Source organism: Mesocricetus auratus, unplaced genomic scaffold (genome assembly GCF_017639785.1).
Source record: "Mesocricetus auratus isolate SY011 unplaced genomic scaffold, BCM_Maur_2.0 Super-Scaffold_100042, whole genome shotgun sequence".
In the NCBI taxonomy this organism is placed as follows: Eukaryota; Metazoa; Chordata; class Mammalia; order Rodentia; family Cricetidae; genus Mesocricetus; species Mesocricetus auratus.
Genome location: NW_024429219.1, coordinates 6,257,980 through 6,273,944, shown reverse-complemented (window position 1 = coordinate 6,273,944; position 15,965 = coordinate 6,257,980). Strand labels below are relative to the sequence as shown.

The 15,965-nt window shown below is 51.0% G+C and overlaps 1 long non-coding RNA gene across 1 annotated transcript; it reads right to left on the bottom strand.

Moving 5' to 3' along the window:
* Positions 1-2,663: 2,663 nt before the first annotated feature.
* On the bottom strand, positions 2,664-5,631 carry LOC121135807. Its single transcript, XR_005872928.1, has 2 exons — positions 5,168-5,631; positions 2,664-4,981 (listed from the first exon to the last, which is right to left on the bottom strand). It is a non-coding gene; the product is annotated as an uncharacterized LOC121135807 (long non-coding RNA).
* Positions 5,632-15,965: the final 10,334 nt, after the last annotated feature.

Here is a 15,965-nt window from a genome sequence, read left to right as displayed (position 1 = left end):
CAGGTTTTATTTTTCCTGGATTTACTGAGAGGAGCGTTGGAGGGAAACTCAAACAGAATGATTTGCTGTACCTGGGGCAGAGGCTTACGTATGAAAGAAAGGATGAAACCCCTTTGGTTGGCAGCGAGTGCCGAATGGTGGGTGCTTGGGGGGGAGGGTACCCCATGAAGAGTTCACCAAGATGCACTCACCTGCACAGAGAACAGGATGAAATGCACTCTGGTTATCGGTTCTTTCTGGGGAAGGTCCAAGCACCCTGAGATACCAGAGCTGTGTCTCTGGTACCCAGACTTCTGTGCGCCCAGCCAGAGCGCCACCCCAAAGCTGAGGTGCCAGCTGGCAGAGTTCCAGGCTGGTACTGCTGGCGTGGCATCCCAGACACTCAGTACTTGGGTCCAGGTCTGCAATGGGCATGATGTCGCAAAGTGCCAACCAGTGACATCTGTCCGACCCTCTGAAGGACTCAGTTCCTTGGTTCCTCTTTTGACCAAGAGGAAAAATTCCAGGTCTCATCAAACTTCAGTTCAAAAGCTTATGCAGCAAACCTCTCAGATATAAATTATCCGGGCAGCCTCTGAAACAGCAATTGGGCATTAACTGCTGAGCTGATGGAGGTGGGTGACCTCCTCAGGTGCCTGCATGATGTTCTTGGGTTTGCACTCTGCAGGGGTCTGCTGGCAGGCACCCTGCTCACCCCACATGCTGCAGTCTTCAGGGAAATGCTCACCTCCAGACAAATATTTTATGGGGTGTTGGGCCGCATACTTCTCCTGCCTGGAAAAGCACTAGGGGTTGAACACAACGGCCTATGGCTTTGTGCACACTCCTCGTTCTCATTCCAGACTACTTCCTTGGTCCATTTTCCAAAATGTAGTCCCTGTATATTCAAAACCGTCTTTAATTTCTGCCCATTAATCAACAACTGGAATTCTTCAGGCAAATATCTTTGGTGCAATTGGTTTTGAGGCAGCCCAGTGCATTCGTACATAACGTCAGAATCCCCCACACCAGGGTCTTTTGAGGTCAGCATCCTGTGGTCCTATGATGGACCACACTTGTATATCACTAGGCCCAAATCTAGCTCCACCCGGCTCCGCCCTACAACCCCAGAAGCTACTGGGGCGTGTCCTTTGGCTCTGGGCTGATCATTTCCCCTCATTGGTGAGATGAACATCTCTGTGACCTCACCAATGACTGGCGGGTAGGGGGTAGGGGTGGGGAGAGAATGGAGCAGGTATAGCCAGGCAAAACCATTCTCCATTCTGTGCCTTCCTGCAGCATGGATGACAAATGGGTGCCCTTTCTATGGGTAATTAGCCAAGGGAGAAGCCTGCAGGTATCCGCTGCAGAGCAAGGGCCACCATTGTGCCTGTCCACTAGCCTCCTAAAGGGACATCAGATGAGACAGAAGTTTGCAGTGGGAGCAGGTGACCCAGTGGTCAGCATTCTGTTGCTGTTAGGGCTTGTGAGCCGGACCGCCAGTGCATACCGCCAGTGTCAAACGAACAATGGGGCAGTCACCTGGCATCTGTAAGTGTCTTACTGCAAGAGGTGCTTGCCTCAGACAGACAGTGTCAGGGCTGAAGTGACCACACCAGCCTGGTGGAGGGGAAGATGTAGCAGAGGGGACACAGCACCTTCAGAGACAGACAGGGGCGGGGGCTGCCTAGACCCTGCGTCTTGGAACACCCTTAAGTCTCAGCAGCAGGACCAGGGAGCCACTGCAGAGGGGAGAGCTGGCCCCAAGAGCCCTGTGTCTCACAGCTTCCTCAGACAGAAAATACAGTACGGGTGGTGACAACCTCCACACCCCCCAGTGACCCCTTTGAGAGACCAGCTGGCTTGGGGGCTCTCAGATCTCAGATCTTCACCCAGCGCTCCAGGTGGGGACTTCCAGGGTCTGAGTAGAACTGGAAAAGTCTCTCTCTCTCTCTCTCTCTCTCTCTCTCTCTCTCTCTCTCTCTCTCTCTCTCTCTCTCTCTCTCTCTCTCTCCTCCCCCTGTGTGTGTGTGTGTGTGTGTGTCTGTCTGTCTGTTTCTCTCTGTCTCTGTCTCTCTGTGTGTCTGTCTCTGTCTCTCTGTGAATCTCTCCCTCTCTCTCTCTGCATCATCCGGAATCCTCAGAACAGTGAATTATAGTACAGCAATGCTAATGAGGGGAAATGAGGCTAGCACAGTTTCCCTGAATCAGGTGTGTGTGTGGGGGGGGGGGTTCAGTAGGATGCTGAAGGCTGTACTCTCTGCTCACAGGTCAGAGGGAGCCATCCATCCTGTACCCAGGCTCCTGGGACACCTCAACTGCACCAGCGCTGACTCAGGGTCCTTTTCTCCAGCTCTTCTACCCCAGCCTTGGCCAGCCAAGCCCTTGAAGCTAGACTCTCCCAAGCTCCTTGCGCAGGGGCAGTTGGAACCCAGGCTGCTGCAGGCCCTCCCCCCCCACCCCCCACCCCCGCCCTCTTCTCCTGGGCCAAGTCAGCAGTGCTGACGGCTGCGGGGCTGCAGCAGCGGCGGCGATGCAGAGACCCTGCACCACTGCTCAGGGCGGGCGGGCGGGCGGGAGCAGTGCTCTGCCCGCACCGCGTCCCGACGGCCACCTCCTGGCGGCTGCGCGCAGCCCGCGCCGGGTAGACCCGACCGGACGGCGGCGCTGATTGGTGCAGAGAGTGAGTCCCTGGCTTTATTTAGACCACCTTTTCTGGAAGACAATACTTCACTAGAGTAGAGGGCTGGGGCAGGAGGCAATCCTCCCCAGCGACGGGAGGATGATAAATGAGCAGTTCTGCGCCTGGTGACTGTTAACTCCGCTGGCTTTGCGCATCCTAGGCCCGACCGTTTCCACAGCTGCTTTGGGACTGCACACCCAAATGCATGGTGTGCTTTGAGGGAACTCCAGTCGAGAACGAGACAGACCCTCAGAAGGGTTAGGAGGGCTTGGGACCAGACCAGGGAAGCTGTGTCCGGCCATCGGCTTTGGATCTTCTGTTCTGAGACGCCCGCTTGGAAGACAAGACGGCTTTCTTTTTGGGGGGTAAGGATGGGTTTCCAATTCAGACATGTTATAGGTGAGGTGAAGGGACCTCCTGTGATCCTATCCTTGGATGTTCTCCTTTGGCATTTCTGAGACAGTCTGTGGCGAGAAATACTTTGGAAGTGGTGGGAAAGGGTTCTGCGCCCTGTGGCGTGTAGTCTGTTTGCAGAGGGTTGAACTTGGACATGAAGTCTGGCTTCTCCTGTAGAGAGAAAGCAGCCCAGCGAATGTGGGTGGGGTCTGGTAGCTGCCGGCCCTCTTGGGTGATGGAATGGGCTTAAGAGGCAGGAACTGAGGGCCTGGAAACAGAGAGGGAAACCTCAGAGGTCCAGGCAGAATCTTCTACCCAGAGTAGAAGGCGGTGGAGAAAGTCTTTAATCAGACAAATAGCTTGAAATTGTCACCCGGGAGCCCATTCCTGGTGAAAGTTTGGTCTCCCAGCCAATGTGGGAAGTCATAGCAGGCTGCACACAGGACAGCTGGCTCTTGTGGGATTGCTCACAGTTGTGAGATACTTTAGAGACGGGGGCCTGTCGATGTCCTGGACCCTGAACTTAATGCCGGAAGAGTCACTGCTCTGCGGCTGTCTGCCTTCCACCTCACAGACTGCCCTTGAGGCCTGCATCACCCTGTGGGGAGAAGGTACTGGGGTAGCCGGGGTAGCAGGGCCAGCAGACCCTGCTCTTTCCTTTGCTGATGTCATCAGTTTTAGGGACTACTCAGGCTTGTGGCTGTCCCAAGAACTGACACCAGGAACCCTGGTGTTCATCCCAGGACAGGACAGCACTGCGGCTGTATCTCCCTGCCAAGGACACGGGGTGGGGTGGCTTCTCCAGAGGAGCTGCACACTTCAGGCAGACCCAAGTGGTCACTCCACAGACTAGGGTGTAAGGGAGAGCTGAGAGCTACAGGAGGCCAGCTTCCAGCAGGCAACGGGATGCTGGTAGAGGTTACCTGGTGAAGAGGCAGCATGCTGACCTCGGAGTCAGGGGGATTACCACGCTGCTAGTGGGATCCAAGGCCAGGGGCAGCACACCCTGTCCTCTGCACATCTCAGTAGTGTCCCTGCTGTCTCTCCTCTGCAGATCTGACGCAGAATCAGGCTTTGTCATTCCTTTTATGCACTTAAACTTTAACCCTGAGGCCCAAAGCACAGTAACTTTGCAGACACTCTATAGACAAAACCTGAAGATCTCTGGATATTATCCACCCGAGCCCTGAGCTGAGGTTGGAGGTGAAGATAGCAAGACCCAGAAGACAGCTGACTTTCCCAAGGACACAGGAGTCTCAGGGCTGACCTGGGATCCCCTAGGACATGCTCCAACCTGGCATATGGAGTAAGAATGAGATCATCAGCGCTGGACCCACCAGGTGCCCCAATGATGAAGTAGGACAAGGTAAAGAAATTGGGGATCTGGAGGGGACTCAGGCCCGGGATCCTAAGAACCGTGCGCAAAGCCGGGCAGATACGAGGCAATTCTGCTTCATTCCCTGTGAGCGCCTCTGCAGCGCCCCTGGTTTACAACTGTCACCGGGCAATGCGCCAAGGGGAGAAGCCATTCTGCTGCTTTTATAGTTCCTCCTCTGCGATTCTGGAAAATCAGGGCCACTTGGGTCTGGCGGCTCTCAGTCTGGTTATTAGTGCTGTAATTCCGTCTTTGCCCAGCAGGTGGCTCCCAAGGACACTGGAAAGACATGGAGCCGCCGCTCAGCCTGGCAAGACGGTTTGCAAGAAAGGGGTCTTCAGTTTTCCATGCTCGGGTGAGTTGAAGCAGACAATTGTTTCAATTTTTTTCTGCCAATTAATAAGAACAAGAAGTTCGCTTTGAATTTTTCAGAGCAGTGTTGGTACCTGTGCCATCTTCTGAGCCCATCCTAGTCTTATTTTTGCAATATAGAGTGTTTTTCTGTGGGGATTTCTCAGCCTGTTCTTGTATCTTCGAGCCGATCCAACCTGTCATTTGTGTATCAGCAATTACTGGAAATGTAGCAATATTCCCAAGAAAGGTCTCTTATTTTGTAGGGTCTGGCAAAAGCAAAACTCAGCTTTTGGTGACACCCCGCCCCCCACCTCCAAGCTCCTCCCCCCAAGCTCCCGCGGCCCCCCCCCCCCCCAGGGTTCTGTCTATCCCAGACTTACAGAATATCACCAAAGACAGACGAGCGCAGACACGGACACCACAGGAATCCGGCCCAGGCTTTGGTGTCATTTTTATCCCATCAACTTCGGTCTCAAGGACCTGCCTCTTTGGAGGCTCGTGCTGGGAGGAGTCTCAGCTCACTTTTGCATCCCCAGAGGTTCCTGTTTCTCTCAAATGGTCCCTCGTCGTCCACGCTCCTTGATGATCCGTTGAGGGGGTGGGGGGTGGATTATTGAGATTCTCTAGAAATCAGCCCATTTGCTTCTGTGTGATGACACACACTTACAGACTGTGACCGGCTGAGTTGGATGGTCACATCTGATCACTTCCGGTTTAGGTCGGAGTGGGAGCCTGCACTGTAGCCGCCTGTGCGCACTGCGGGAGAGTGACCAGACCCCTGCTGAGATCTGGGTAGCTTTAGGTGACCTTGGCAGTGTTGCAGAGAAACGACCAAGAAACTTGAACAGAGTCACCTTAAATGAGACCAATAAGTGAACCAGTTTTTGTTTTTTTGTTTTTGTTTTTTTGTTTTTTTGTTTTTTCGAGACAGGGTTTCTCCATGGCTTTGGAGTCTGTCCTGGAACTCGCTCTGTAGACCATGCTGGCCTCGAACTCACAGAGATCCTCCTGCCTCTGCCTCCCAAGTGCTGGGATTAAAGGCGTGCACCACCAACTCCTGTCTTGTGAACCAGTTTTGGGTGTTTTTTTTTAACTCCTTTTTAAAAATATATTTTGTCAGGTGGCAGTGTCCCAAACCTTTAATCCCAGCACTCGGGAGGCAGAGGCAGGCAGAACTCTGTGAGTCTGAGGTCTACACAGAGAGTTCAGGACACAGCCTCCAAAGCCACAGAGAAACCCTGTCTCCAGATTAAAAAAAAAAAGTCAGCAGGAAAGGGTCGGCTCAGCAGGTAAAATCACCACCAAGCCTGCTGGCCTGTGTTTGGTCCCTAAGACCCACACGGTGGAAGAAGATGGTTGATTTCCACAAGTCATCCTCTCAACTCTGCGCTCACAGCGCCCTCACGTTCACGGCAAATAAGCTAACTAACAAATAAATGCCTAAGTCAATGCATCGAGGAAGGCTAGGCACGGAGTGTAACTCAGTTGATAGTGTTTCTCTGGTTTGCAGAAGGCCCTGGGTCGACAGGGATGGAGAGAGCTTGGTGGACCGTTCCTGCATCCTAGCTTTTGAGAGATGAAGGCAGGGAGAGGGAAAGTTTTGCAGCACCGCCCCATGGTAGGCAAGCACTCCCTACCACTGACTGTGTTTCCGGACCCTTGTTTATTGTTTCATTTTTATTTTAAGACAGGGTCTCGCTGAGTAGCCCAGGCTGGCCTGCAAATCACTGTGTAGCCTAGGCAAACCCTGAGCCACGGTTCTCCCATCTCAGACCTCTGAGCGGCTGGGATTACAAGCTTGAACCACCAAGCCTGGCAGGATTGTGAGTCTGTGACCAACCAGGTCTTATGGAGACAGAGAGAGAGAGAGAGAGAGAGAGAGAGAGAGAGAGAGAGAGAGAGAGAGAGAGAGAGAGAGAGAATCAATAGCATTGCACTTCATCACTAGAAGGGGACAAGGACTGGGGTTGCTCCTTCTCCTTATTGAGTAGGAAGCATTGGCAGCAGACAGGTCCAGTGGTCCAGTCCTGGGGCTCAGCTCCCCCTTTGCACAGTTCCTGTGCACCCCCGAGCCTTGTGTTCTTGGGCATCTCTCTGTGGGGCTGTCTGTGTGCTGGGGGTGGGGCCGTCCTCCTGGGCCTGGTGCGTTTTTATAGCACTCTGAGCAAACAGCATAATCACACGGCGCTGCGGTTATATGTGAGAAAAGCATTCCACTGCAATGTTCAAATCATGCGCTTTTTTCTAATGCTGCTTTGACATTTCTTCCTTGGGTAACATCTCAAGTCCCCTAAGATGGGGCAGTGGCCTCAATGTCTTGAGTCGTCTGAAATACGGTGCCCCATCCATCAACCATTTGTGATCTAAAGGTCACCTTGTCCTGCAGCCCAAATCTTGTAAATGGCACATTCAGAGTCTCCAAGAGTCTCGGCTGCCCCTGAATGACAGGTTTTTTGTTTTTGTTTAAGACAGTCATGGTATGTAGTTCCTGACCTCACTATGTAGACCAGGCTGGTCTTGAACTCACAGAGCTCTATCTGTCAGCCTCTACCTCTGCCTCCAAAGCCCTGAGATTAAAGATGTGTGAAACCATACTGGGCAAATTTTGGTTATTTCACATTAACAAGCAGCATAAGCAATTTCTTTTAAACATACACACTTGGCTTTTCTTCCAAAGGGAGTCAGAAAGGGTGGACTCGTGATAAAATTGCATAATGGAACTGGTGTGTGCCTGAGATTCCAGCTACTCAGGAGGCAGAAGCAGGAGGACCAAAAGTTCAGGGCCACCTGGGTAACTTTGTGAGCTCCTGTCTTGATACTGAAAAGCCCCCCCCCAGAACAAACACAAAAACAACAAAACTATAAAGGGCTGGGGGTGTAACCCAGTCAATAGAGTACTTGGCTAGCATGTGAGAGACCCGGGCTTAACCTCTGGGAGCAGTAAAGCAGGAATTGTGAAAATGGCGGTGGGGAGTGGGGGGAGCTTATCTGTGACATTCCTGCTGTGCTGTCCTTGACCCAGGGGCCACCCAGGCCACCCAACGGGTCAGAAGGAATCCAGCACTCAGCTTAGTGTCCCTAGAGCCACGCCTGGTCACCTCTGAGTCACTTCTGTTAGGGACACTGGTGCCTTATGTTGTTGGTAAGGTGTAGGGTCCTTTGGTGATGTCCCAAGACTGCAACCCCTTAACTGAAAGAAGGGGGACATTCCCCCAGGGTGGGAACGTGGAGAGGTATATTCTTAGGCGCCCCAAAGACAGCCACCTTGATGTGCACCTGGCCTTGGGGCTGGTTTAGCTCTGCTGACTGAGTTGTCGTTTTTTCTTCTCTAGGTCCTCGTGGCCCAATGTGGCCTCTGTCCCGCTGGGTTCCTGAGAGGGAGAGACACGCAGCAGCTTCGGTCTGCCCTGGTGAGTGCTCTTACCTCTCTGCTGGGAATCCAGATGCTCCTGAGTGTGATTTTCCCATAGCCATGTTAACCTTCTTCCCAATTTGGAGAAGACAGGGTGGGCTAAGCCTGCAGCTTCCTGCATCCCCGGAGCTCTGCAGGTCTGTCTGTCTGTCAGTCAGCAGGCTGGGTGGTAGAGCAGGCAGGGCAGAAGGACCTTGTCTTCCCTGATGGTTTCACATAGGAAGTATTCCATCCTAGGAGCTGGTCCTGTCATCTCTCGCTTGCTCTTTGGGCCTCTGCTGTTCCTCTAGAATAGATGGGGTAGGGAAATCTTCCACTGAGATTTATCTAGTGAGTATCCTATTTCTGTTCTAGGCACCCCTACAGCATCTCTCTCTTCCCTCCACTCCAGGGCCTCGAAGCTGGGGTGTCACTGGGTGGAGCTTGATAGGGTGCTTACCTAGTCTTGTGCAGAGCCCCGGGTCCCATCCCCAGCACCGACTAAACCTGGGCACTCAAGAAGCAGAGGCAGAAGGATCAGAGTGAGGTTTAAGGTCAGCCTCAGTTACACAGTGAGTTCAAGGTCAGTGTGGACCACATGAGACTGTGAGGTAAAAAGAAAAAGAGGCCCAGCGTGGTGGCGAACGCCTTTGATCCCACTTGACAGGCAGAGGCAAAATGGTCTCAGTGCGTTCAGGCCAGCCTGTCTATATTTCGAGCTCCAGGATGGTCAGGGATACAAAGAGAGCCCCTGTCTCAAGAAAACAAAAACAAAAATAAAACAAAGCAAAACAAGCAAAAACAAAACAAACAAACAAAAAAATGAAAAGGAAAGGAAAACCTTAGACCAGCAAGAGGATTCAATCAGTAAGAGTGCTTGCTGCCTAGGCTGAAGAGATGACTCAGCAGTTAGGAGCATTGGCTGCAGCTTCCAGAAGATCTGAGTTCAATTCCCACACCCACATGGCAGCATACCACTGTCTGTAATTGCAACTCCAGGAGTTCCAACACCTTCACACAGACACACATGCAGGCAAAAACACCAACGCACATTAAAAAAATTAAAGTGCTTGCTGCCAAACGTGACGACCCGAGTTCAATCCCCAGAACCCCATGATCAAGGGAGAGCTGACTTGTGCAAGTTGTCCTTTGACCTCCGTATGTGGGCTTTGTAAATCAGCACTTGTGTGGGTGACTGTGTTCTGGCGTCTGTCACTGGACTGGGTCACCACTGTGGTGCCAGCAAGATGTGCTGCCCATTCAGGGAAGGCTGGCTGTGTGAGATGAAGGGCTGAGATACACCATTGCTCGTAACAAATGAGGACACTGAGGGTCAGGAAGATTAAATAAATGTCTCAAAGTCACCGTGAAGCAGCTAAGTGGGTAGAAGGAGAACTGACTCCCAAAAGGTTCTCTGATTGCCTTACACACTTGCTAGTTGTCCTCTGACCACACACACATCACACACACAAATACACCACACACCACACATACATCTCACACACACACATCACACACATATGCACCACACACAACACATCACACACATACATACACCACACACATCACACACACATACCATACACCACCCACAACACATCACACACACATACATACACCACACATATCACACACGTATCACACACACACCACACATATAACACACACACATCACACACACACACCACACACACACACTTGCTACACACACACACCATAAAATAAATGTAAGAAGGAAAGAAGAGAGGAAGGAAGGAACTCATGTGTGGTGGTGCACGTCTGTAATTCCAGTCCTTGGGAGGCAGAGGCAGGAGGATCAGAAGTTCAAGGTCATCCTCAGCTGCACAGTGCATTTGAGGCCAGCCTGACATTTGAAACTATGTCTCCAGACATCTTTCTTGTTTAAGATAAAGAAAGAAAGAAGTCTTGGAGTGAGTTGAAGCAAGTCCATCTAGGTGGGATAAGGACCACAGGGAGGTTTCTCATAGGGCTGTGGTGCGAGGTGCCCCTTCCTGGACTCACTGTGTTGACCTTGGACTCTGGTGAGCAAGGATCAAGTGTAGCCAGGCAGGACACCATGGCTGTCACACAAGCAGGAGCACTGAGTGATGGGAAGAGATCAGAAGCAATGTGTGTGTCAGAAAGGTAGAGGGGTCCTGACGGTGGTGCGCTTTGGGTGGGAAACAGCAGGCTCGGCTGCTGGATGGGGTGGTCTGGTGTGTGTGTGTGTGTGTGTGCGCGTGTGTGGTGTGTGCAGTGCGTGTACGTGTGTGGTGTGTGCAGTGTGTGTGCGTGCGTGTGGTGTGTGTGTGTGGTGTGTGTGTGGTATGTGTAAGTGGTGTGTGTGTGTGGTGTGTGTATGTGTGTGGTGTGTATGTGTGTGTGATATGTGAATGTGTGGTGTATGTATGTGTGTACATTGTGTGTGGTGTGTGCGTTGTGTGGTGTGTGTGTGTAATGTGTGGTGTATGTGTGTGGTGTGCTCTGTGTGTGTGTGTTGTGTGTGTGTGTTTGTGTGTGTGTAGCTCTGGAAGGAGGGAGTTGCTGTCTTCAGAGGTGGGATGACCCCAGAGGAGTACTGCATGTCGGCAGAGTGCAGATGGGACCTTAATTTTGCATGTGATTCCTGTACACATCTTGGGACTTTGCATTGATAATTGTTGGAGTCGGAGGATAAGGTGTGTGACTTCAGGTGTCCATGGATAAGCGTCACCAAAAGTCCAGAGTGACCAGGATCATCAGCGGGGGAGAGGGAGGTAGACTAGGGTATAAGGACCAAACCCTGGCGAAGGACTCTTGAGGAGGAGCCAGCAGGAGAGACCAGTGAATGACAGATGACATTGCCCAGAGCCATGACAGGGTGGTGGCAGTCATGCAGAGATCAGGAGGAAATAGTCCCAAAGACCAGGAAGCAGAAACCACTCACTGGGTCAGATGTGCGGTCAACCCTCCAGACTGAACACTTGGAATCAGTCATTAGGTTGATTGACTGGGAGGTCCCTTGAGATCTTGACAATAGATGGGACAAGGTAGTTTTTGTTGTTTGCTTTCTTTTTACATTCTGTGTGTGTGTGTGTGTGTGAGAGAGAGAGAGAGAGAGAGAGAGAGAGAGAGAGAGAGAGAGAGAGAGAGAGAGAGAGATGGATGTACTCATGTCATGTTTACATGTGTGCGGCACGCATGCTGAGGGTGTACTGCACATGGGTGTGTGTGCGCACGGGACCCTAAGGTTGGTGTTGGATGTTCTTCCTCCACCTTTATTCAATGAAGCAGGGTCTCTCACTCAAACCCAGAGATCACCAGTTTGGCCAGTCTAGCTACCTAGATTATTCTAGAGATCTCTGGTCCCTGCCTTCCAAGGCTGGAATTACAAGGGGGCTAACATGTCTACCCAGCATTTAGGTGGGTCCTGGGGATTTGAACTCTGGTCCCCACATTTGGGCAGCAAGTGCTTAGTTACCAAGCAGTCTCCCCAAGGCATGGGTTGTATTATTTTGTCGTTTTGGTTTTGGGTTTGAGACAGGGTCTTCTCAATTAACCTGGGCTGGCCTGGAACTGGCAATCATCCTGACTCAGAATCTCATGTTCTGGGACACAGCACCACACAGGATCTGAAGTAGGCTTTAATGCTACCTCCCTAGACCTACTAGACATGAAATTAAGGATTGCTCAGACTTGGGGGGGGGGAATGGGGTCAGAGCAGCAAGGTGAATGAGTGCTGGTCAGTGGGCTATGCCATCTGTAGACCCCTGTAGCGTGGATTCTAATTGTTATTGATAATAAAAACTCAGAGTCAGCTATCGGGGGTGAAAACTGAAGAGTCAGAGCAGCAGAGCGGGAGCCACTAGAGAGTTCTTACCTCTACCAATGCTCACACCAAAGAGCAATCCTGTCCTCAGACTGAAATGAGCTCCCGTCTCCTCCTGCCTTGTATTCCTCTCTCCACCCAGCCTTATCCCTTCCCGTCTCCACTTTCTTAGTGCTGGGATTAAAGGTGTGTGACTCCAAGTACTGGGATTAAAGATGAGAGCCACCACTGCCTGGATCTGTTTCTCTTTTAGAATAGATTAATTTAGTGTAGCCCCAGGTGGCCTTGAACTAACAGAGATCTGTGTGTCTCTGTCTCCTGAGTGCTGGGATTAAAGGTGTGCGCCACCACTGCCTGGCCTCTGTGGCTGACTGGTGTGGCTAACTCTGCACTCTGATCTTCAGGCAGGCTTTATTTGTTAGATCATAAACAAAATATCACCACAGACCCCATTGGTTGGTGTGGTGGGGGTGGCTGACCTACACCATGAGCTTCTCAAAAAAATGACTTCCAGTCCCCAGTCTATGGATCCATTGGATCCTGTGCTAATCCTGCTGTGACTGACAGGCCAGGAGTGCCAGCTGCCAGGCACAAGGACTCATCAGAACTCTAAAAATAACCTACTAGGGGAATTAAGGATGGTTCAGTGGATGAAAGTATTTGGCACACAATTATAAGGACCTGAGTTTGAACCCTAGAGCCCATGGAAAAGCAAGACATGTAGCCAACGTCTGTAATCCCAGAGCTCCTTTGGGTAGATGGGAAACAGATGCAGGAGAAGCTTGGGGAACAGCTAGTCTGGCATAGACAATGGGGAACAACAAGAGGCCTTATCTCAAGGTGGAAGGAGATGACTAATACTTGTCCTCTAACAACCTGGGATGACCCAGATTCACACGCAGATACACGTGTACACACACACACACACACACACTTTATAAAAATGACAGTCTTCTAGGGCTGATAATATAGTTTGGTTGGTAGAATGCTTGCCTGTGTGTACAAAGTCCTGCGTTCAATCCCCAGCACTGCAGAAACTGGGCGTGGTGGGCTGCAGCGGTGGCTGCACTTACAGAGGACCGGGGTTGGGTTCCCAGCACCTACATGGTGGCTCCCAGCCGCCTGTTACTCCAGTTCCAGGGGATCTGATGCCCTCTTCTGACCTCTGCAAGCATGGCAGGAATGTGGGGCACATACATAACGTGCAGGCAAACACTCATACACATAAACTAAAATGAACAAACAGGATGTGGTGGCCCGTGCCTGGGTTAGGAAGCATCAGCAGGTAGAGACAGGAGGGTCTGAAGTTCAAGGTCATCTGTCTGATACATAGGGAGTTCAGGGTTACCTTGGGCTACATGAGACCCTATCTCAAAAGAAATTTTATAAAGGAAAGAAAAGCATCCATTCCTCCCTTCCAGGCATCACCCTTGTGTTGCATTCAGATGTTTGGGTCATAACCAAAGCACGCTGACATTTGTTTACTTATTTATTTTAAAGATCTATTTATTTATTAGGTACACGGTGTTCTGCCTGCACGTATCCTTGCATGCCAGAAAAGGGCACCAGATCTCATTACAGGTGGTTCTGAGCCGCCATGTGGTTGCTGGGAATTGAACTCAGGACTTTTGGGAGAGCGGGCAGTGCTCTTAACCACTGAGCTATCTCTGCAGTCCATATTTTTTTCTCTTTTTAAAGATTTATTTAATTTATGTTTATTTTTTCTAACTGCTTCTTTGATCAAGTCTTTATCCAAATATGCTGTCCCAAATTACTTGACAAAATGGTCCCTTTTTTTTTTAGGTCTTTTTTTTCTTTCTTTCTTCCTTTCCTTTTTTTTTTTTTTTTTTTGTTGTTTGTTTGTTTTTAGAGACAGGGTCTCGTTATGGAGCCCAACTGTCCTCAGACTCATAATGATCCTCCTGCCTCAGCCACTGGCCATGCCGGAAGTAGCACAGGATCTCACGGGAACCTGTGCAGAGGTCAAAGGACAACTTATACCAGTTGATCCTCTCTTTTTACCGTGTGGGATCCAGGGATCAAAGTCAGGTCATCAGGTTTTGCAGCAAGCACCTTTACCCACTGAGCCATTTGGAACTGCACCGAGGCTCAGAGGGGATGAATGTGATGCAGACTCTCAGACACAGGACAGTCTCAACCAACGGTGTTTCTGTATCTGTATGCTCACTGACAAAGTAATGTCCGTCTAGCTACTGACTGACAATCAGTTGTCTCAGAACAAGGCAATCCTTGGTCCCTGATCAGAGAAAGGTTGACCTGACTCAGAAGCCACGAGGCAGCTTTAAGAGTTGGGCAGATTTGCAGGGCCTTCGTGCTGATGGAGCTCAGGTGTTCAGGAAACAGTGCTGGGAGCACGGTGAACGTTACTGGAGTTGGCACAATGGGCCGGCTGGTTTTGGTTTTAACCAGGCGTGATCTGTTTGCTAAGCCAAGTCAAGATGGCTTTGTTATCAGAGACAAAGCCTGGAGAATTGTGCTTGGTGATGGCCGTGGGTTACATGCTCTGTAGGCACCACGAAGCACCTCTCCCTATGCCACACGTACACACACACATGTACACACACGCGTGCGCACACATGTGCATACGTATGCAAGCACAAGCATGGCCTGTGTGTCTCGGCATCCAACGGCACTCTGATGCGAGGCAGTAGAGAAGGAAGCCCCTCTCCCATGTCACTATTCTCCTGTAGGGTCCAAGAGTAGTATCCCTGGAGTCCTGTCTCCTGTAGGGTCCAGGTAGTCCTGTCTCAGGGAGGGGAAGAAACAGGCTGCCCTGGTCTCTTGACTCCACAGCCTCAGATCATCTGCAGCCAATAGGATGTCTGGCTCCTGGTCACCCACCACCAGATGAGAGCTTCTAGGCTAGGGGGGTGGGTCAACATTCAGGGACCTAGCCGGGTCGGGAAGAAATGATGCAAAGATGCCTTTGTCCCCTTTCATCTTTTGATGCTAGGGAAAGAATATGGGGCTTCCTGATGTTGGACAAATCCACCACTGCTAATGCCCCTTTCCTTACTCCTTTTCAATCTGTGTGTGTGTATGTGTGTGTTTGTGTGTCTTCGAGCGTGTGCACCACAGCACAGATATAGAGGTCAAAGAACAACCTGAGGTCTTCACCCCCCACCTTGTTTGAGACACGGCCTCTTGTTTTTGCTGCTGGCCCAAGAACTTGCAGGAGTCTCCTGTCTCCATCTCCCATCTCACCACAGGAACACCAAGATTACAGATGTGTGCAACCTCCCCAAAGGATGCCACTAACGAGGGACCGAGCATTCAAACGCTGCAGACTATGGGAAATACCACAGTCAAACCACCATGCCATACAACCATCACTCTCCTTTAATTCTAGAACATTTCAAACTCCCTTGGAAGTTTTCCCTTTTATACACGATATCGTCATAGGAGGTCAGGACTCCTGGGCTTCCTGGATGACTTGGGTCTAGAAACATCTGGGGGATTCTGTAGCTCATGTTGGAGAGGAAAGCGTGCAGCGGCCATAAGTACTTCTGGCATCAGTGGTCATATAGGAAACACCAAGGTTTCTTGGAGCACCATGTGACAGTTGTGTCTAGGGACGTGGGCTGGTGTGCCCAGGGGCTCATGCTTCTCTGAAATTCTCTCCCTCTAGAGACCGCCTATGTTGCCTGGAGGCCAAGTGTGGGGCTCCAAGTATGGGTTGATTATTATGAGATTCTAAACAATAACTAGGGAGAGGTAGGACTGAGCTTGTGTGACAGAGAGGCTCCCCTAAAACAGTCCTTAGCCAGGTATCAAAGTGTATCTAGTCACCCCAGCATGCAGGGGGCTGAGGCAGGAGGACCATGAGTTTAAGGCTAGCCCGTGCTACATAGCCTCAAAAACAACAAACAAACAAAACCGAGAGCTCAGGATCTGCTTCTTAGCAGGAACAAGGCCCTGGGTTTGTTCCCCACAATAGGGGAAAAGTTCTTGCTTCTAT